General features: G+C 51.9%; 1 protein-coding gene across 4 annotated transcripts in view; it reads right to left on the bottom strand.

The window, feature by feature from the left end:
- Positions 1 to 20801, bottom strand: part of DDX4 (DEAD-box helicase 4) — a 1682862-nt gene that overhangs the window by 106049 nt on the left and 1556012 nt on the right. The gene's annotated exons all lie outside the window — the stretch shown is intronic.

Genomic DNA, 20801 nt, shown 5'->3' with positions numbered 1-20801 from the left:
TAGCATATTTGGATGCATTTAACTATCCACCGGGCTATGCCTGATTTGGAGATCGGGTTGCCTTTGTGTGGTGGTGCGAAAGCAACAAAGAGTTGTTTTGTCTTTCGAAAGGGTTTTGTCCTGTCGATGTAATAAAGCAAGGCTCTTTTGACATCTAAGGTATGTAGGGCCCTTTCAGCTACGGAGTCTGGGTTTGGGAAAAAGACTGGTAGCTCTACTGATTGGTTAAGGTGGAAAGGGGAAATCACTTTTGGAAGAAATTTAGGGTTTGTCCTAAGAACCACTTTGTTACGGTGTAGTTGTAAGAAAGGTTCCTCTAGTGTAAGGGCTTGTATTTCACTTACTCTGCGCAGGGAAGTGATTGCGATAAGGAAAGCTACCTTCCATGTTAGGAATTGCAACTCACATTTGTGCATCGGTTCAAATGGGGGACCCATGAGTCTTGTTAGAACCACATTGAGATTCCACACTGGTGCAGGTGGCAATCTTGGGGGAAGAATTCTTTTGAGACCTTCCATAAACGCTTTGATGGCTGGTACCTTAAAAAGGGACAGGTGTTGCCTATTTTGCAAGTAGGCTGCCAAGGCTGCTAGGTGTAAACGTATAGAGGAATACGCTAGATTGCATCTTTGCAAGTGTAGTAGATAGCAAATGATGTTTTGGATGGAAGCATCCAATGGATGTATGTCATTATTAGCGCAGTAGATGGCAAATCGTTTCCATTTCGCGGCATAACACGCTCTAGTAGTAGGGCGTCTGGCTTCCTTTATGATATTCATACAGTCTGGAGGGAGATTGAGGTAACCGAACTCTAAGACCTCAGGAGCCAGATCGCTAGGTTCAGTGTTTGAGGATCTGGGTGTCTGATTTCTCCATGGCTCTGGGTTAATAGATCCGGGGAGAGGCGTAGCCTTTGATGTGGAACTAAAGATAGTTCCAGAAGTGTGGTGAACCACGGTTGACGTGCCCAAGTGGGAGCCACTAGTATTAGTGTTAGTGACTGTTGTTTCAGTTTGCGTACCACAAATGGAACTAGTGGGAGAGGCGGAAAAGCGTACGCAAATCTGCCTGACCAGTTCATCCATAGGGCATTGCCCTTCGACTGTGGGTGTGGAAACCTGGCGGCGAAGGTTGGGCATTTTGTGTTTTCGGGAGTGGCGAACAGGTCTATGTCCGGTTGTCCCCACTTTTGGAAGAAGGGGAGTAGAACCTTGGGGTGTAGTTCCCATTCGTGGATTTGTTGTGTGTGGCGACTTAGGAGGTCGGCCACTTGATTGTGGATCCCTGGGAGATGTTCTGCTAACAGGTAGATGTTTTGGGGAATTGCCCATCTCCAGATTTGCTGTGCCAGTTGGGACAGTTGGAAAGAGTGTGTCCCTCCCTGTTTCTGTATATAATACATTGTCGTCATGTTGTCTGTGCGTATGAGGACAGTTTTGTTCTTGAGGTGAACTTGAAAGGATTTTAGTGCTAAGAACACTGCTAAGAGTTCCAGGTGGTTGATGTGGAGCAGTTTTTGTTGACTGGTCCATCTGCCCTGAGTGGTATGGTGAAGGAGGTGGGCTCCCCACCCTGTGAGAGATGCGTCTGTAGTTAGCACAACTTGTGGAAGAGGCTCTAAGAACGGTCGCCCTTTGGACAGGTTGATGGTGTTCCACCATTTCAGTGAGCGAAGTGAGCGACTGTCCACCAACACCAGATCGGTAAGTTGTCCGTGAGCTTGGTTCCACTGTTGTGCTAAACATTCCTGTAAGGGACGCATTTGAAGTCGTGCGTGTGGGACTATGGAGATGCATGACGCCATCATGCCTAGGAGCTGCATGAATACTCTTGCTGGAAGAGATGGATGAGTTTGAAATTGAGAGATGAGATTTTGTATACTGGCTATCCTGGCGTTGCTGGGATAAGCAATGGCTTTGGAGGTATCTATGGTTGCTCCTAGATACTGATGTAAGTGGGAGGGTTGTAGGTGGGATTTGGGGTAGTTGATAGTGAATCCCAAATCGTGGAGAGTTTGAATTGTGCGATGAGTGTGGAGTACGCATTTTTGGTATGTGTTGGCTTTTATGAGCCAATCGTCCAGATAGGGGAAGACATGGATCTGTTGTCTTCTGAGATGCGCTGCCACGACTGCTAGGCACTTGGTGAACACTCTGGGTGCCGTTGTTACTCCGAATGGGAGAACTGTAAATTGATAGTGTTGCCCATCTACCACAAATCGTAGATATTTTCTGTGAGCGGGATGCATAGGGATGTGAAAGTATGCGTCCTTGAGGTCTAATGTGGCAAGGAAGTCTCCCTGTTGTAACAGTGGGAGGACTTGTTGGAGAGTGGTCATATGAAAATGATCCGAATGTATATACTGGTTTAGTAGTCTGAGATCCAGTATGGGCCTTAGTGTTTTGTCCTTTTTGGGAATGAGGAAGTATAGAGAATATACCCCTTTTCCCTGATGTTGAAGGGGAACTGGTTCTATCGCATGTTTTTGTAACAGGGATTGAACTTCTTGTTTGAGGAGAGAGAGATGATGTAAGGACATTGGACGTTGTTTGGGTGGTATGTTTGGGGGGGATTGTATGAGTTCGAGGCAGTAGCCAGACTGGATAATTTGTCTTACCCATCTGTCTGTGGTGATGGAAGTCCAGACAGGTAGGAATTGTTGGAGTCGCCCCCCGACAGGAGTGGAATGGTCTGGGGGGAGTGGTGGCAAGTCACTGTTTGGTGGCTGGTGAGGTGCGGGTGTTGTTGTTGTTGCCCCGCCCTCGACCTTTGTTATTGTTTCCCCTATAACCTCCCCGGAAATAACCTCTGTTAGGGGATGTTTGTCCAGAATTTTTAAAGGTGGACGTGGTCTCAGTTGATGTGTTTTTGGAGCCTCCTCTATAAAAGGAGCGACGAAATGAACCCCGGTTTTGAGGAGACTGCAGTGCTCCCATAGACTTGGCAGTTTCATTATCCTTTTTCATTTTTTCTAATGCAGTATCCACTGCAGGGCCGAATAGCTGCTCCTGGTTAAAAGGTTGAGCTAGTATTGCGGTTTGAACCTCCGGTTTAAAACCGGAAATACGGAGCCAGGCATGACGCCTGAGTAAGACGCTAGTATTGACCGCCCTAGAAGCAGTGTCTGCCGCATCTAAGGCGCATTTAATGGAGGCATTAGATATTAATTTGCCTTCTTGAATGAGGTCAGTGGCCTGGGACTTAAAGGGTTCAGGCAGATGTTGGATGAGGTCCTCAAGTTGGTCATAATGTGCCCTGTCATACCGGGCTAACAGGGCTTGGGTATTGGCAATACGCCAGTGGTTCGCCGCCTGTGCGGCGACTCGTTTTCCTGAGGCCTCTAAAAGCTTAGACTCCTTGTCTGGGGGGGGGGCGTTTCTCCAGTAGTCTGTGAGTTAACGCGCTTCCTGGCATTTGATACGACCAAGGAGTCTAAAGGGAGCTGGGCTAATGTATGCAGGGTCCTGCGGGGCTGGTCGGTACTTTTTTTCGATGCGGGGGTTGAGAACCCTCGCTCGAACAGGGTCTTTAAAGACTTCAGTGGCATGCTTTATAACCCCTTTAATCATGGGCAGTATGTGAACAGTTTTTTGTGACTGCTCAAAAGTATCGAGGAGAAAGTCCTCTTCAAGGGCGTCCGTGTGCATTGTGACGCCATGGAAAGTTGCTGCCCTATTTATCAATTGGCCAAACCCCAAATGGTCATCAGGAGGGGAGGGCTTGGAGGGGTAGGTAGTGGGGTCAGGCATGTCAGGCATTGGATAAGACCAGTCATCTACCGGTGCTGTGTCTGGCAAAGTAAACGGGTCGGTTGGTTCAACAGGATAATTAAATAAATCAGGGTCCGCCCCTCCCCCTAAGTCATCATCATCATCCTGTGGAGGGGGTGAATGACAGGGAGATGGTAAAGGTAAAGGTAAAGGAGAATCAGGAGGAGGAGGGGGGGACGGGTTAGAAGGTAATACAGGAGAGGAAGGACGAAGTGGTGAAGTGGCACAGTCCTTTTTCCGTATGGGAGCTGGGGGAGGTGTAATGTCCAGCTTCCGCTTTTTATATGGGATGGCAGTCACATGTCCAGTGTCAGGATTGATGTAGATCCGCTTTTGAGTAGGATCTGGTCGAAAAAGTTCATCTGGCTCCGAAGGTGGGGGCTGCGATGTCCGCTTCGGGTCTGTCTGAGCTTTTTTCAGTGTGGGCGTAGTTTTCGGCGCCGATAATGTTTTCGGTGCCGATAATGTTTTCGGTGCCGAAGGATGTGTTGGGTCCGATGGATTTTTCGGAGCCGATTGAGTTTTCGGTGCCGATGTATGCTTCGGTGCCGATGTATGCTTCGGTGCCGATGTATGCTTCGATGCCGAGGGACTTTTAGGCATCGATGTCGAAGAACGTTTCGGTGCCGGTGGAGACTTCGGTGCCGAGGAACGTTTCTGTGCCGAAGGAGATTTCGGTCTTGGAGCCTGTTTCGGTGCCGGCAGTGGTTTTTTGGGTGTTAAAGGCACAATCAGGTGAGGTTTGCTCGAGCCCGAGCCACCTACAGGCTTAGATGTCTTCGGAGCGGGGCCCGAGGGCGGGGCTTCTGAAGAGGATTTCCGGTCGCGACTGGGCCCAGCTGGCGGAGTCTTGACCAATGGTTTTTTGGATGGGGCAGGGGCAGGGGGGGTGGTACTCACACGCTGCCCTGGAGTGATGAGGTCATCGGAATCGTCGGCCTCGGACACGATCTCGAGGTCTTCGGTGTCGTCTTCGGGAACATCTTGAGCAAAGATGTCCTCCGGTTCTGGAGCTGGTTTGGCCATAATATGGCGTCGAGCTCTTCGGTCCCGGAGGGTCTTCTTCGAACGGAAAGCGGAACAAGCTGGACAGGTGGACTCGTTGTGTTCCGGCGACAGGCAGAGGTTACAAACCTCGTGGTGGTCACTGTGGGGGAACTTCGCTCCACACTGGGGGCATTTCTTGAAGGGTGTCCTGTCCATCAGCCGCTTGCGGAACCGGTCCGAGTTGATGTCGACGTCGATGGAATGAAGATTAAGGAGTTAAATTGATTGCTAGAAGTTTTCTGCTGGAGCGGAAAAAAGTTCATCCGAACCCAATGGCGGAAAAAAACAATCTGACGATGGAGTGGATGCCCATGCGCACTGTTGTCCAGGGGAGGAGTCACCATCCTCGTGACCAAAGGCTTCTTCCGAAGACAACAACAACCTGCAATCATCCGAGCCCAACACCAGATGGCGATCTTATCCTCAGTGTGTGATCTGCAGCTCATATGCCTCGAACACATATTTTATTGTAATATGTGAATACACAGGGCCCATCCACCCTGTTATGGCATTACAATGGGTGCCGAAGCCGCAACGGGAAAGCGGTCGTAAACTCCTCCTGCACAGAAGCAAGGTTCAACGAAACGCACTGGCTGTTTCTGCTGTAAACTTGTGAAAGTTTTTAGAAGAATAAGACAATAAAGAGAGAAATTAAAGGTACTCTGGAATTTGTTTATGAATTTCTCATTGAACAAGTTACTTACCTTCGGTAACAGTGATCTGTAAGAGAAATATATTAGTTATGGATTCCTCACCATAGAATTACCCCCAGGCGTTAGATTGGATCTGGAGAATTTTTCTTCAGCAGTACCCCTGCACGTTGGTAGGTGGCATTAATCGACTCCACGTTTGTCATTGGCATCGTGATCGCCGGAATGACGTCGCAGTATTTACTTAGACACCGCCCCTGCGTGCTGACGTAAGTTCTTTACACGACATTCCATGCCAGAAGCGGAGAGCCATCAAAGACACTGACCACTGGTGCACAAAACAAGGGCCATGAAAGGGAGTCCCTTACTATAGGTGTCAGATCGCAGAACGGGGAGGATGGGTGCGGCGGTGATGAATCCATAACTAATGCACAAGTTACTTACTTGTGTAAGGATATATCTGTAAGAGACATTAGTTAGTGATCGATTCCTTACCTTAGAATATCCCCAGGCGTCAGACTGGATCTGGAACGTTTTCGTCAGCAGTACCCCTGCACGTCGGTAGGCGTCGTCGTGCGGCTCAGCGTACGTCGCTGGCGTCTTATTCGCTGAGATGACGTCATCGGAGCTACTTAGATGCACCCACGCGAGCGGACGCCAGTTTCTGTACACTACTTTCAGCGCCAGGAACGCAGAGCCATGCCAGAGACCGACTACTGGTGCAATAGAACTAGGGCCCTAAAAGGGATGACCTGAACCCTAGTTCACAGTTCACAGAACGGGGAGGATAGGCGGGTGATAAGGAATCTATCACTAACTAATGTCTCTTACAGATATATCGTTACACAAGTAAGTAACTTGTGCTTCTGAAAGAGGAACGTTAGTGATAAATTCCTTACCTTAGAATACATACTCAAGCAATACCAACCCTGGTGGAGGGTCTGCAAAGTGAAATCACGCCAGAAAGTCACAGAGAACCGACCAGCCAAAGAAGCCGTCTCTCCGGACTTGACTGTCAAGGCAATAGTGCTTACTGAAAGTATGCAGCAAGGCCCACGTGGCTGCCTGACAGATATCTTGCAAGGCGACTCTGCGTCCCAATGCTGTAGTAGCTGCTGTGGCCCTGGTAGAATGGGCGCGCAGCCCTACCGGAAGTTCCTTTTTAGCCAGAGTGTAACAGGCTTTAATGCACAAGAAAACCCATCAGGAGATAGTCCGTTTGCGCACAGCTCGGCCTTTCTTGGCGCCCACGTAGCCAACAAAGAGCTGGTCATCCACCCGGAACTGTTGTGTGGGGTTGAGATAGAATGAAATCGCACATTTTGGGTCCAGACGGTGGAGCCTCTCTTGAAGGGTGCGGAGGAGGAAAGAAAGTGGGCAGAGTGACAGTTTGCCCAAGATGAAAGGCAGTGACTACCTTCGGCAGTAAAGGAGGGACGTGGTCGAAGCACAACCTTGTGCGGATGAATCGCCAGGAAAGGAGGTTGACATGAAAGAGCCTGGAGCTCACTCACACGCCTAGCGGAGGTGATGGCCACCAGGAAGACAGTTTTCTAAGTTAATAACCGCAAAGGACAGTTATGAAGAGGCTCAAAGGGAGCGCACATTAAGTATGGGAGAACCAGGTTCAAGTCCCACTGAGGCATCACAAAAGGAATATGAGGGAAAAGGTGAGTAATGCCTTTGAGAAATGTATTGACAACAGGGGACTTGAAAAGAGAGGGCTGATCAGGCAGCCTGAGAAAAGCTAAAAGAGCAAAAAGGTAGCCCTTGATAGTACCCAGAGCAGAGCCCTGCTGGGCCAAAGAGAGAAGAAACAATATTACCTCAGAAAGAGGGGCAGAAAGGGGATCTCCAGCTTTCGCTGTGCACCATGCCACAAACTTGTTCCCCCGACAGGCATACACAGATTTAGTTGAAGGACGCCAGGCTGCCAGAACCACATTACAGACCTCAGGAGGCAAATCAAATCAACTGTCGCCGCTCAATCTCCACGCAAGGAGGTGGAGGCTGGACAGGTTTGGTTGGAGGACCGTCTTTTGTTGCTGCGACAGAGGATCCTCCTGAAGAGGCAGTCGGATCAGGGGATCCACGCTCCTACTGAGTAGCTCGGGATACCAAACTCTTCAAGCCCCGTCCGGTACCACAAGGATGACTTGGGCCCGGTCGCATCTGATCTTCTTCAGCACTCTGGGTAGAAGTGGTATAGGCAGAAAAGCGTACAACAGACCGCAACTCCACTCAAGACGAAAAGAGTCTGAGAGCGAGTGCTGCCTTAGAAACTCCAACGTGCAGAACTGCTGACATTGCGCGTTCTCTTTGGTGGAGAATAGATCTAATCAAGGTTCTCCCCACTGCTGAAAGAGACCTTGTGCCACTTCCGAGTGAAGACGCAATTTGTGATCCACCAGGCACCGGCGGCTGAGTTTGTACGCCTGGCGTTCACTGAACCGGCCAGGTGTTGAACAGTCAAGGAAATGCCTTGACGTTCCAGCCATGTCCAGAGGTGCAGAGCCTCCTGACATAGGGTGCATGTCCCCACCCTGCCTTGTTTGTTGCAATACCACATGGCGGTGTTGTCTGCACTACCCTCCCCTTGACAGAGGGAAGGATTGCTTTCAGTGCAAGTAGGATCGCCCTGAGCTCTAAAAGATTGATATGGAGCTTTGACTCCGCCGGAGACCAGAGGCCTCTGATCTCAGCCTCTCCCATGTGGCCGCCCCATCCCAGGAGGGACGCATCTGTCACCACTTTGCGCTCCGGTTGGGGAAGGGAGAGGGCTCTGGCGCTGACCCAACGCTGGACCGTGAGCCACCACTGCAAGTCTTGTGCAGTGCCGAGATCTGGACGTAGTCGGACAGGTTTCCCTGATGCTGCGTCCACTGGAACTTCAGGTCCCACTGCAGACCCTGCATATGCCATCTGGCATGGTTGATCAGCAGGATGCAGGAGGCCATGAGGCCCAGCAGTGTCAAGTTCTTCTTGACTGAAACCCAGGACCAGGGCTGAAAGATCGGAATCATAGCCCGAATGTCCCAGACTCACAGTTCGGGAGGATAAACCCGAAATTACACCGTGTCCAGAACCGCTCTGATGAAGAGGAGCTTCTGAAAGGGAATCAGATGTGATTTCGGCACGTTGATGGAGAACCCCAGCGAATGCAGGAGGTTGGCCGTAGTCTGGAGGTGGGAGACGACTGTCTGGGGAGAGCCCGCCTTTAATAGCCAGTCGTTCAGATAGGGGAAGACTAAGACCCCTGATCTGCGCAGATGATCTGTGACCACCGCCATCACTTTCGTGAACACCCAAAGGACGCTGGTAAGGCCGAAAGGGAGCACGGTGAGCTGAAAGTGCTCGTGGCCTACCGTAGATAACGCCGGTGGGCCGGCAGGATGGGGATATGAAAATAAGCATCCTGCAAGTCCAATGTTACCATCCAGACTTGCGGGTCTAGGGCAGACAAGACCGGAGCAAGCCTGAGCATCTTGAACTTCTCCTTCCCGAGGAAGCGATTGACAATACGGAGGTCTAAGATAGGACGCAGGCCCTTGTCCTTCTTTGGAAACAGGAAGTAGTGGGGGTCAGTGCTTTATTTGTAAAATATGAAGTGCAGGTGCTCAAATCTTTGTCGGAGGCCACACCTACTTTTCCCTGGCTCCACCTGTGAGAAGTTGGCCTGATGTATGGTGTCACTAGTTCTAGTGTACACCTTATATCAGTCCAAACAACCCTTATGGCGATTGGTTGTAAAGTCAACCTTATAGACCAGCTATCCTAGTGGTAGCATGGACAAGAGCAGTCTTAGGCTAAACTCTGAATGGCATGTGAAGCCAGCTGTGATACCATATATAATCCCTTGAATACCAAAATGAAAGTACACCACAACAGATATATATATATATATATATATATATAAAATAAAGTGTATTTATTCTAGTCAAACCCTCAGCACTCTATGAGATTAGAGGCAAGTACAACAGTCTTATTCAAGCATACATTAAGTCACACAGGTAAGTAATACAGTTAGGCCCTAGGGGCCACGCAAACCATATACTAAAGAAGTGGTATAAGGACCACTGTCACGGAAATAGGATAGGCCTAGGGAATCGCTGGGGCTACACTACACCAGCAACAGTTAGGCAGTGGGAGGCCCACAGGATTCAGGTGCAGAGTGGAAACACTCACGCATAATGCGTAAAAGTCGATAGAATTACTAGCAGTTAGAAAATAACAGTTCAAGGACACTTCTGAAGCAGCTAGAGAGTCGAGACTCGGAAACTAGACCCTAGGATAGTCACTACCCTGGTGAGCACCGAAGTACCCAAGTTACCTAGACCACGGGCTGCGGGTGCATAGGTGTGAACTTGCGTCGGGTTTCGTCGTGGACTTCTATGGATGCCTGAAGGAAAGTTGCTGACAGGCAGTCAGTGAAGAGTGTCCGGTGGATCCCAAGGCTGGGATCAAGAAGAGAGGATACCTGCAAGCAGAAGGGACAGAGTCAAGGTCACTAGCCAGTGACCACGTGGGACAAGGAAGGAACCAGGCGATGTCGTGAAGATTGCAGGTGAAGGGTGAAGCTTGTCGCTGCAGCCACGGGTACCAGGAGACGTCGAGGACGACCAGAACCAGGAGGCGAGCTGTCCCACGAAGGCTCTTGCTGTCGGCGGCGTCGAAGTTGAACTAGGACTCACCAAGCCTTGGCAAGCGGAACTCACGAAGAACGGAGGATTTGCTTCTGGTGCAGACCAGGACGGTCTGAGGTGCTTCTCTTTTGTAAGGAAGCGGGAGCCAGTCTAGAGGAGCCAAACCAGCGGTGAAGATTTCAAGGTGTGTCGTCACAAAGGCCGCTAGCCAACGGGCAAGCAACTGGACAGACGCGGCAAGCAGGAAAATGCAGAAGGGCCCCACGCAGAACTCGTGGAGTGTGGGGGGCTTATCTTCGGTGCAGATGGTGCTTGGGGTTGGGGCTTCTCAATCCCCGGTGCACAACTTCGAGGGTGCCTCAGAAGCTGCGCTGGAAGATACTAGCCACTTTTCCCAGGTAGCCGGTCCCACGTCTCTCGTCGCCTCCACGGATCTCAGCTCGGCTGTGGATCAGGGTCGGAGAAGTCTGGAAGTCAAGGCTCTGGTCGGGCTCTGCAGTCGGTCCCTCGTAGAACTTCAGCAAAGCAAAGGGTAGTCTCTTGATGGTGCCTGTTTGCACAGGGTAACCACTCCTTGGCCACAAGGGAGATTCTTCAGTCTTCTTCTTTCGTCGAAGGTCCAGAGTTTCTGTTCAAGTTGCAGGTTCAGGATAATCTAATCTCCTGGGGCCCAGCTACCACTCTTATACTAATCTGGGGGGCTGGGTTACCTGCTAGGTCACGCCTTATGGGTGGGACCTGGGGGGGGGGGGGGGGGGGGGGGTGGTGGTTACACCCCCTTCCCTTTGTCCAGTTTCGCGCCAGGACTGGGGCTGGAGTGCCCCAGCACCGGTTTGAACTGGACTATGCATGGAGCACCTTGTGCGCCCCAGGCAGTGTCTCGTTTCATTCATCCCTCCCTGCCCCAATACACTAAGGCCTGTCTGGGGTGGTGCTCGCACCTCCCAAGGCAGAAAACCTATTGTCCAAGCCTCCCTTGCCGGGATCACTCCCAGCAGCAGGAGGTCAGACTTGTCTCGTGGCAGCAGCATCCATTTTGTGATGCTGGGGCTCTGGTTAACTTTTAACCGGGTAAATAGGTTACAACATGTCTTCTCCCTCTAGAAGGGAGGGATAATATCCTCATCCCCAGAAATGGGATGGGGGTATTATTCCAAAGTGTTAGACACCTCACACGACATGTTTTGATAAAGCCAAACCATAGTTACCATAACCGTTTAAGATTATAAGGCACTTTAAGAGTATATGGTAGGCTATATCATAGAACAGCTATAAGGACATGGTTCCGAAAGCTGCAGACAGGCTCAGCTCATGCTAGAGCACCATCTCACATGTTACCAAGCACTCTGCCTCCAGGATTGTTAAGGCCTGCCATAGGAGTGGCTGATAGGTACACATGTGTCTATATGTAAGTTAGGCATAGGAATACTACACCTAAGCAAGGAGTGATTACACGACCTTGCCCCAGCTGAGTGATCAGCCAGTTGTGTCATAATGGAAGGCCAGGCCAGGGGTGCCATAATACATGCTGCAGCCCCTGGTAGGCCTAGGGTACACCTATGCCCTGGGTACCTAAGGTACACTGTACAGGGGCCAATAAGGTGATCCTATCTAATTGGGTTATGCACCTAAAGTACATAGTATTTAGTTTAGAGAGAGAACAGCTGGGCTGTGGGTCTGATTAGCAGGCCCACAGCCACATCTAAGTCGAAAACCAGTAAAGCAAAAGCAAAAAGTGGGGGTGAACATAGAAAGCAGACCCTACTCTCCTACACCACCCACTTCATCCACTGGCTCTACCGACTTCCTCTATTAGCTCCACCCACATCCTCAACTGGCACTGCGAAAAGTCAGATGAATTTCAGCAAGGGACCTCTACTTCCTGGGACGGTCTTTTGACAAAACAGCTGAGTGTGTCTGTGTGACAATGCAATTGCCCCAACTCCAAGTCATCATGTGACAAGTTCAAATCCAAGCAAAGGTGACTCAGACTTGCATACTAATGAAATCAATAAAAACGCACCATTGGGTTGTGCTATACATACAGCATGTCACCCTGGGGTCTGTTTTCATAAATGTCGTCTGTACTGAGAGGGGTGGAGCACAATGTGTTTGTGAATACGTTGTTTAAAGTGACAGCGGTCACATTATGCCAGTGGCAGCCACTCTCCACATAGATTGGAGGTAACACACAGCTTCTACCTGGACACAGTGCAATTTTCTGACAGCCTACAGTGTTACAGCTGCAACAGATGTAGGTACGGACGCATCTGTACTCTTCAGTACCTTTCATTGTCCCGACGTGCACTGGCCTTTACAAATTTGAAGTGCATGTATATCCGAACCCTTTCCCCTCACACAGAGGGAAGTGTAGCATATTATGCACAAGTGCACCAATAACATGTCCCCTAGAGAACCATTTACCATAAGACCCACCCAAACAAGTGTGCTGTGCATGAAAACCACACATGTGCAGTAAGACACCAACTCCGTCTTCATTAGTCAAGGAGCACATGTGATAAAAACACATTTGAAAAGGAGCAGGGGAAAAACATCAATCAAAGTGAGTGTGGACATTACATGCTTAGGGGCGTAGCTATCATAAGCACTGCAGGTAGGGTCACAATGGGGCCCAGGGAGTGGACGAACCACTGAACTTCAGTTATGCCATTTGGTTACTAAAACTGGGGGTTGGAGGATCATGTTTCTTATTGCTTTTATGACGAGCAGACTGGATAGATTTGAAAGAGTCTTTATTGTAAGATGACAGGAACAACCCCCAGATACATTCTCTGCCTGCAACCGCCAGTACTCCTCCCCAACATCCCGAGACTTCTAACACCATGGATACTGTTAGAAGAATGCAGACTCTGTTGCCAAGACAACATTATGGTAGTAAGATATCAAGATATCAAGATATAACAATTGCGTTAGGGCCCATTGCATCTTCACCTTGCACCAAAGCATACGTTGTGTTGCAAACGTGAATTCTTCTGCACTGCTGTTTCTATCCTTGGGTGCACGAACATGGCAATGCCGGTTTATACAATGCCTGTAAAGGCACCGAGGTATTTATGCCCGCTAGTACTACTGATGATCATTCCAGGCAGTGCTGGCGAGGTAAACCTGTGGCACCCTACAGAGCATGCTGAGGATGCACACACAGAACACCACAGGAGTAGCAAAGAGCTGCACAATTTAGGGGTGGGACGTTCCTAATTTACATGAAATGAAAGCCAAAAGCAGCCATAAAGACCCCACCCGTGACAACTCGTCCAATGCAGAATGTTGCCCAAATGAGAAAGGGCTCCACTGCTTGAAATTCAACATTCATGTGAAAAAGTTGTCAATTAGAAAGAGCAGAAATCGAGCAGCCTTGCCAAAAAACTTTTGATAATACTTATTGCTAAGTATAAAGAAAAAATGCGTTTGCCAGATTTTAAACTTGTAGCCTGCAGATTATAGTCTTTTACAATGAGTGCTGCTATTAAGCTCAGTTGGCGCGCTGATGCGTTATTCATTAGCCCCCCATCACCCCCACAGCCCCTCCCACCACCAGGACTAGGGCTGGAAGCCACTACTCGTCGGGCAATATAACACTGCTCGAACAGCCAGGTCTTGAGTTGTTTCCTGAAGGAGAGATGGTCCCGGGTCAGACGTAGGTGAGTGGGGAGGGAGTTCCATGTCTTCGCTGCCAGGTAGGAGAAGGATCTTCCTCCGACGGTGGATTTCCAAAAGCGTGGTACGGAGGCGAGGGCGAGGCTGGTGGATCGGAGCTGGCTGGTGGGTGTGTAGAATGTGAGGTGGTTGTTGATGTACTCCGGGCCCATGTCGTGGAGAGCCATGTGTGCGTGGGTGAGGAGTCTGAACGAGATTCTCTTGTTGACGGGGAGCCAGTGAAGGTCTTTCAGGTGGGCCGAGATGTGGCTGCGGCGAGGGATGTCCAGGATGAGTCGTGCTGAGGCGTTCTGGATGCGCTGGAGTCTTTTCTGTAGTTTGGCTGTGGTTCCAGCGTAGAGGGTGTTCCCGTAGTCCAGACGGCTGGTGACGAGGGCCTGGGTGACCGTCTTCCTGGTTCCGGTGGGGATCCATTGGAAGATCTTTCGGAGCATGCGCAGGGTGTTGAATCAGGAAGATGAGACGGCGTTGACTTGCTTGGTCATCGTGAGGGAGGAGTCCAGGATGAAGCCCAGGTTGCGTGCGTGGTCCGTTGGCTTGGGTGCGCTGCCCAGGGCAGGGGGCCACCAGGAGTCGTCCCAGGCGGAGGGAGATGGTCCGAGTATGAGGACTTCTGTCTTGTCTGAGTTCAGTTTCAGACGGCTGATCTTCATCCATTCTGCGACGTCTTTCATACCTTCCTGGAGGTTGGCTCTGGCGGTGGTGGGGTCGTTGGTGAGGGAGAGGATCAGTTGGGTGTCGTCGGCGTAGGAGATGATGTTGAGGTTGTGTTGGCGGGCGATGTCTGCGAGGGGGCTCATGTAGATGTTGAAGAGGGTGGGGCTGAGTGAGGATCCTTGTGGGACGCCGCAGATGACTTCGGTGGCCGCGGAACGGAACGGGGGAGGCGGACTTTCTGGGTTCTTCCGGCGAGGAACGAGTTGATCCACTGCAGTGCCGCTCCTTGGATTCCGGTGATGCTGAGCCGCTGTGTCAGGGTGTGGTGGCATACGGTGTTGAAGGCTGCTGAGAGGTCTAGGAGGATAAGGGCGGCAGTTTCCCCGTTGTCGAGCAGGGACCTGATGTCGTCGGTGGCTGCGATGAGGGCGGTCTCAGTGCTGTGGTTCGCTCGGAAGCCGGACTGCGAGGGGTCGAGGGATCCGTTGTCTCGAGGAAGGCGGAGAGTTGTCTGTTGACGGTCTTCTCGATGACTTTTGCTGTAAAGGGGAGGAGCGAGATGGGGCCGTAGTTCTTCAGGTCCGAGGGGTCCGCAGTGGGTTTCTTTAGGAGGGCGCTCAGCTCGGCATGTTTCCAGCTCTCCGGGAAGGTGGCGGATGCGAACGAGCTGTTGATGATGTTCCGGAGATGGGGTGCAATGATGGAGTCGGCTTTGTTAAAGATGCGGTGTGGGCAGGGGTCGGTGGGGGAGCCGTAGTGGATGGTGTTCATCATGCGGGTGGTGTCTTCGGTGCTTACAGGGGTCCAGGTGCAGAGGGTGGTGGTGGGGTGCGTGGTCAGTGCGCCAAAGCTGTCGTGTATGTCGGCGATTTTGCTGTGAAAGAACGAGGCGAGAGTCGCAGGAGGTCTTGCGAGGGTGTGATGTCGTTGTTGCTGGCGCTGGGGTTGGAGAGCTCTTTGACGATGATGAAGAGTTCCTTACTGTTGTGGGTGTTGTTGTCCAGTCGTTCTTTGAATGTTGTCTTCTTGGTGGTGCGGATCAGCTGGTGGTGTTTGCGGGTGGCGTTCTTGAGGACTGACATGTTCTCTGCTGTCTGGTCGAGGCGCCAGGCTTTCTCGAGGGTGCGGCAGGTTTTCTCGGAGTTTTTGAGGTCGTTGGTAAACCACGAGGCTTTCCTGCTTCCGGGTTTGCTGGGAGGATTCTTCAGTGGTGCAAGTTCGTTGGCGCTGTCACTGAGCCACTGTGTGAGGTTGCGGTCTGCTTCGTCGGGGTCTGTCGTGTTGGTGGGCGGGTTCTGGCCGAGGGTGGTGGCGAGCTGGTCGACGGTGATCTTGCTCCAGCTTCTGCGGGGAGCCTGTTGCGGGAGGTGGTGGGTCGTGGTTCTCCTGAAGTTGAAGTGGACGCAGCTGTGATCTGTCCAGTGTAGTCCGGTGGAGAGGCTGAAGGAGATGTGCTTGCTGGAGGAGAAGATGGGGTCAAGCGTGTGTCCGGCGTAGTGGGTGGGGGTGTCCACTAGTTGCTTGAGTCCGAGGTTGGCGAGGTTGTCCAGCAGGGCGGAGGTGTTGCAGGCCTTGTTGTTCTCCAGGTGGAAGTTTAGGTCCCCCAGGAGGATGTAGTCTGTGGAGGTGAGGGCGTGTGGGCTGACGAAATCTGCGATGGCTTCGCTGAATTGTGTGAGTGGTCCCGGGGGTCGGTAGATGAGGGTGCCTCCGAGGGTGGTCTTGGGGTCGGTGTGGATCTGGAAGTGAAGGTGTTCGGCGGCGGTGAGGGTGTCGTCGGAGTTGGTCGTGATGCGGATGGTGTTTCTGTGGACGGTGACGATGCCTCCTCCGGTTTGGTTGACCCGGTCCCTCCGGGTGATCTTGTAGCCATCCGGGATGGCTATGGCGATGTCGGGGGGTGGGGAGGCGTTCATCCAGGTTTCCGTGAGGAAGGCGACATCTGGTGATGTTGTGTCGAGGAGGTTCCAGAGTTCGACGGCATGCCTGTGGACGGAGCGGGTGTTGAGCAGGATGCACTTGAGGTGGTTGTGGCTGGTGCTCGGCTTGGCGGGTGCGGTGCAGGTCCTGTGGCAGGTGAATTTACAGGCTTGGCAGGTGAAGGGTCCGTGGGTGCGTCTCGGTAGCAGGTGGGGTTCCGGCCGGCATTGAGTGCGTGGAGGGTGGCGGCATTGTAAGTTCGTCGAGTTCCAGGGGTCCTGGCGCTGGGCGCGGTCCAGGCGTAGACGGGCTTGCCTTTGGCGCGCCTTCGGCGCACACAATCGGCGCGCCCGCTGCGCGTGACTGCTGCGCATGCGGGCTCCATATGAGGCGAAGTGGGAGGGAGGAGCAGCTGGGAGCGGGGCGGCCAATGGGGTAACAGAAGGGAAAGGGGGCGGGCCGCGAGGGAGCAGCGGCGGGGAGCGGTCGCACAAGTGGGTACAATGCTAAACAAATAGGCACAAAACTGAGAGAATACAGAGGGAGTACAATAAAAACAATTAAAACAAAATGACGAAAATGCAGAGAACAACGGAGGAGGTAGAGCGAGCGGTAGCGAGGGGGCACAGAGGTCAGGGACGGACCTGTGGTGCTGAGGCAGAGACCGCGCCTACAGCAGGAGGGCCGTGCGGCGTGGGGGTGTCCTGGGAATAGGCCAGGGCAGGCACAGAGCGTCATTGAGTCTTGTGGAGCTGCCAGCGGAGCTACGGAGGATACTTTTACTACTAAATTCAAAGGCAGGGCCTTTAACTTTAACACCGGCAGGCCAGCCCGGCCCTATTGTGATCATAATGTGTGCACAGCGTCAGCAACTGCTACTAGGCCAAGCAGCAGGCCAGGAACGGAACAGTGCATCATTGAATGGAGCCGGAGCTACCCCGGTGCCCGCCACCACTGACTGGGCATGTGGCATGATGTCTGACTGACTACTACAGTACTTGCAGTTACACTCATCGTGGTCGGCCGGGGAACTTTATTAACGGATAGGCCGCCTGGTGGTGGTGCTGCCTGCCCTCAACGTTGTCGGAGTGGCTCTAACTCATGGGGTGCGGGTGTGCCGGAGTTTGGCAAGCGGAAATAAAAGTGCGCGCAGCGTGCACAACCAAAACTGACCCAATCAATACCCGACTCCCGCCCAGTACTGCTCCCAAGTCCCGCCCACCACCGGCAACAGTCCTAAACTAAGGGCCGTGCCCGCGCGGCCCTGCCCATCATGGTAACTCCATGAGTAGCATTAATATGATTAATGAATGCAGCCAGCAATTGCTTCGCTCCGGACCTCCGGCTCACATCCACACTGACTGACTCACTCAATCGAAGCACACTGGGACTCAGGAGACCCAGAACAACACTCTGCGCCAACTCCGAATCACTGAGTCAGTATTGCACCATGTCATCATATGTGACGACGTGCAGTTGTGCAAATGCGTGTAGACCCGGCCCTGAAAAGAAAGTGCCGGTGCTAAGCATCGTCACAAATTAAGCACTGGTTGAGTAACAACCACGACCTACTTCTGGCATCAGAATGTGCTCGATGGCCCCCTTGGCCAAGAGGGCCGCAACTTCCTGCTGGAGAAGCGCCAAGTGATCCCCGACATGCGGTGGTACTGAGACGGCATGGCTGGAGGGGTAGTCTTGAAAGGGAGGGAGTAGCCCCTTCGGACTATCTACAGAACGCACCTGTCCGAAGTGATGGTGCGCCAGTGGGGGAAGTGAAGGCGTAGGCGAATCTTGCCGCCCACTGGCGATTGGTGGGCTTGAAACACCGGACTAGGAAGGTTTTGAGGCAGTGGTAGCAGGGGCAGTGGTGGACTGACCAGTCCGCTGGCCCCGTGCCCCACATCGACGGGCCCCCTGACCGCGGCTGTGCTGAGACTGTGGCTGCGCAGGCCGGAGCTCTGAAAGGAACACGTTTGGGGGGCCTCGTCCCTGACCTCCAAAGGAGCGAAAGACAGACCCCCAAGGAAGCACGCGTGGTGGCATGACCCAAGGACTGGGCTGTAGCCCGGGAGTCTTTAAAGCGTTCTAAAGTGCTATCCGCTTTGTCACCAAAGTGGCGCATGCCTTCAAAGGGCATGTCCAACAAAGTGTTCTGGACGTCCCCGGAGAAGCCAGTTGTCCTGAGCCAGGCGTAACGGCGTAGCGCCACTGTTGTGGAAATCGCTCCATATCCAGATCGCCTCCATATCACCCTCCAACTCATACTCACATTGAGCTGCGAGAGGGTCCTCAGACCACCCCCAGTATTCCCCTTTGTTCACCGGCTGTTTAAGAGGCTAGTAAGGACGAGGGGCCTGGGGAAAGGGAATAAACTCCCCAGCTGGAATAGGAATCGGAGGATAATAGACCAATACAGGGTCGACGTAGTTCGGCTCAATAGGCAACGGCGTTGTGTCCGGCGTCGGCCCCGATGCCGGAGCCAACGGCACGACAGGTTATCTTGCCCGCGTAGCCGGGGCCAAAGGCAAAGGCATGGGTCCAAAGGCGCGCCGGAGGGGCCCGATGGGGCAAATAAACAGCCTATGGCGTCAGGAATACCTGTACTTCTTCCTGAGTCGCGTACGGCCCCGGGAAAGGCAAATGACCACCCGCCCCCTCCACCGCGTACCGCGACCGGTGAGGGGTATGACGAAGAGCGACATCGCCTCTTCAACTTCTTATGGCGCTTTGACTTGCGTGCCCCCGATTCCGACGAACGGTGGAGTCGGCCCCGCGACCTGTTCCTCGACCTCCCACGGGAGCAGGACCTAGAGTGTCGCGTAACCGATTGCCGGGCCTCCAACAACTTTTGGTGAATGCTCCCGCAAAGCCTTCGGCACCATGGCCCGACAATCGGGGCACGTCTCGGGGTCATGGGCGAGCCCCAAGCAGAAGAGACACACGTCACGCGGGTCCACCACCAACATGTTCCGACGGCAGTCCCTACAGGACTAAAACCCGGGCATATCTACTGCACCAGAAGTAGAGTACTCGACAAAGCAAGAGAAACAAGTCTCCGAAATAAAGTTAAAATATTAACTAGGAGTAGCGCTCTCTCGGATCTGCGTTTGCTGGCGCGGAAAAAGAAAACGGACGTCAGCGCGCGTCTAAGTAGCTCCGATGACGTCATCTCAGCGAATACGACGCCAGCGACGTACGTGGTGCCGCACCGTGACGCCTACCGACGCGCAGAGGTACTGCTGATGAAAACTTTCCGGATCCAGTCTGACGCCTGGGAATATTCTAAGGTAAGTAATCTATCACTAACGCATCTCTTTCAGATATTATCATAAATATAAATACATTATTTGGAGCCATTGCCTCCGAGATTTGAACACATAAGTATCTGATCATAGGTGATCGATCTACCTCCTAATGAACAAGTTACTTACCTTCGGTAAGGATATATTTGTAAGAAACATTAGTAGTGATAGATTCCTTACCTTAGAATTACCCCCAGGCGTCAGACTTGATCCGGAAAAGTTTTGGTCAGCAGTACCCCTGCGCGTCGGAAGGTGGTGTCATGGTCGCCGAGATGATGTCGCGGTAGCTTCTTATACGCCGCCCTCGCGCGCGGACGTCAGTTCTGTACATGACTTTCCGCATCAGGAACGCAGAGCCATGCAAGATACTGACCACTGGTGCCTTCAAACTAGGGCCCTGAAAGGGATGACCTTAACCCTAGAAATCAGTTCGCAGAACGGGGAAGATGGGTGGGGCGGTGAGGAATCGATCATTACTATGTTTCTTACAGATATATCGTTACCAAAGGTAAGTAACTTGTTCATCTGAAAGAAACACGCGATTGATTCCTTAATTTAGAAAAGATATGTGAGAAGTTGGCCTGATATATGATGTCACTAGTTCTAGTGTACACCTTGTATCAGACCAAACAACCCTTATGGTGATTGGTTGTAAAGTCAACCTTATAGACCAGCTATCCTAGTGGTAGCATGGACAAGAGCAGTCTTAGGCTAAACTCTGAATGGCATGTGAAGCCAGCTGTGATACCATATATAATCCCTTGAATACCAAATGAAAGGACACCACAACAGATATATATATAAAATAAAGTGTATTTATTCTAGTCAAACCCTCAGCACTCGTTATGAGATTCGAGGTAAGTACAACACAGTCTTATTTAAGCATACATTAAGTCACACAGGTAAGTAATACAGTTAGGCCCTAGGGGCCACGCAAACCATATACTAAGTAAGTGGTATAAGGACCACTGTCACTGAAATAGGATAGGCCTAGGGAATCGCTGGGGCTACACTACACTACCAACAGTTAGGAAGTGGGAGGCCCACGGAATTCAGGTGCAGAGTGGAAACACTCACGCGTAATGCGTATAATCGATAGAAATAGTACAGTTTTGAAATGAGCAGTTTAAGGAC

Source organism: Triturus cristatus, chromosome 2_1 (assembly GCF_964204655.1).
Source record: "Triturus cristatus chromosome 2_1, aTriCri1.1, whole genome shotgun sequence".
NCBI lineage: Eukaryota > Metazoa > Chordata > Amphibia > Caudata > Salamandridae > Triturus > Triturus cristatus.
This window is presented reverse-complemented; position numbering and strand designations above follow the sequence as displayed.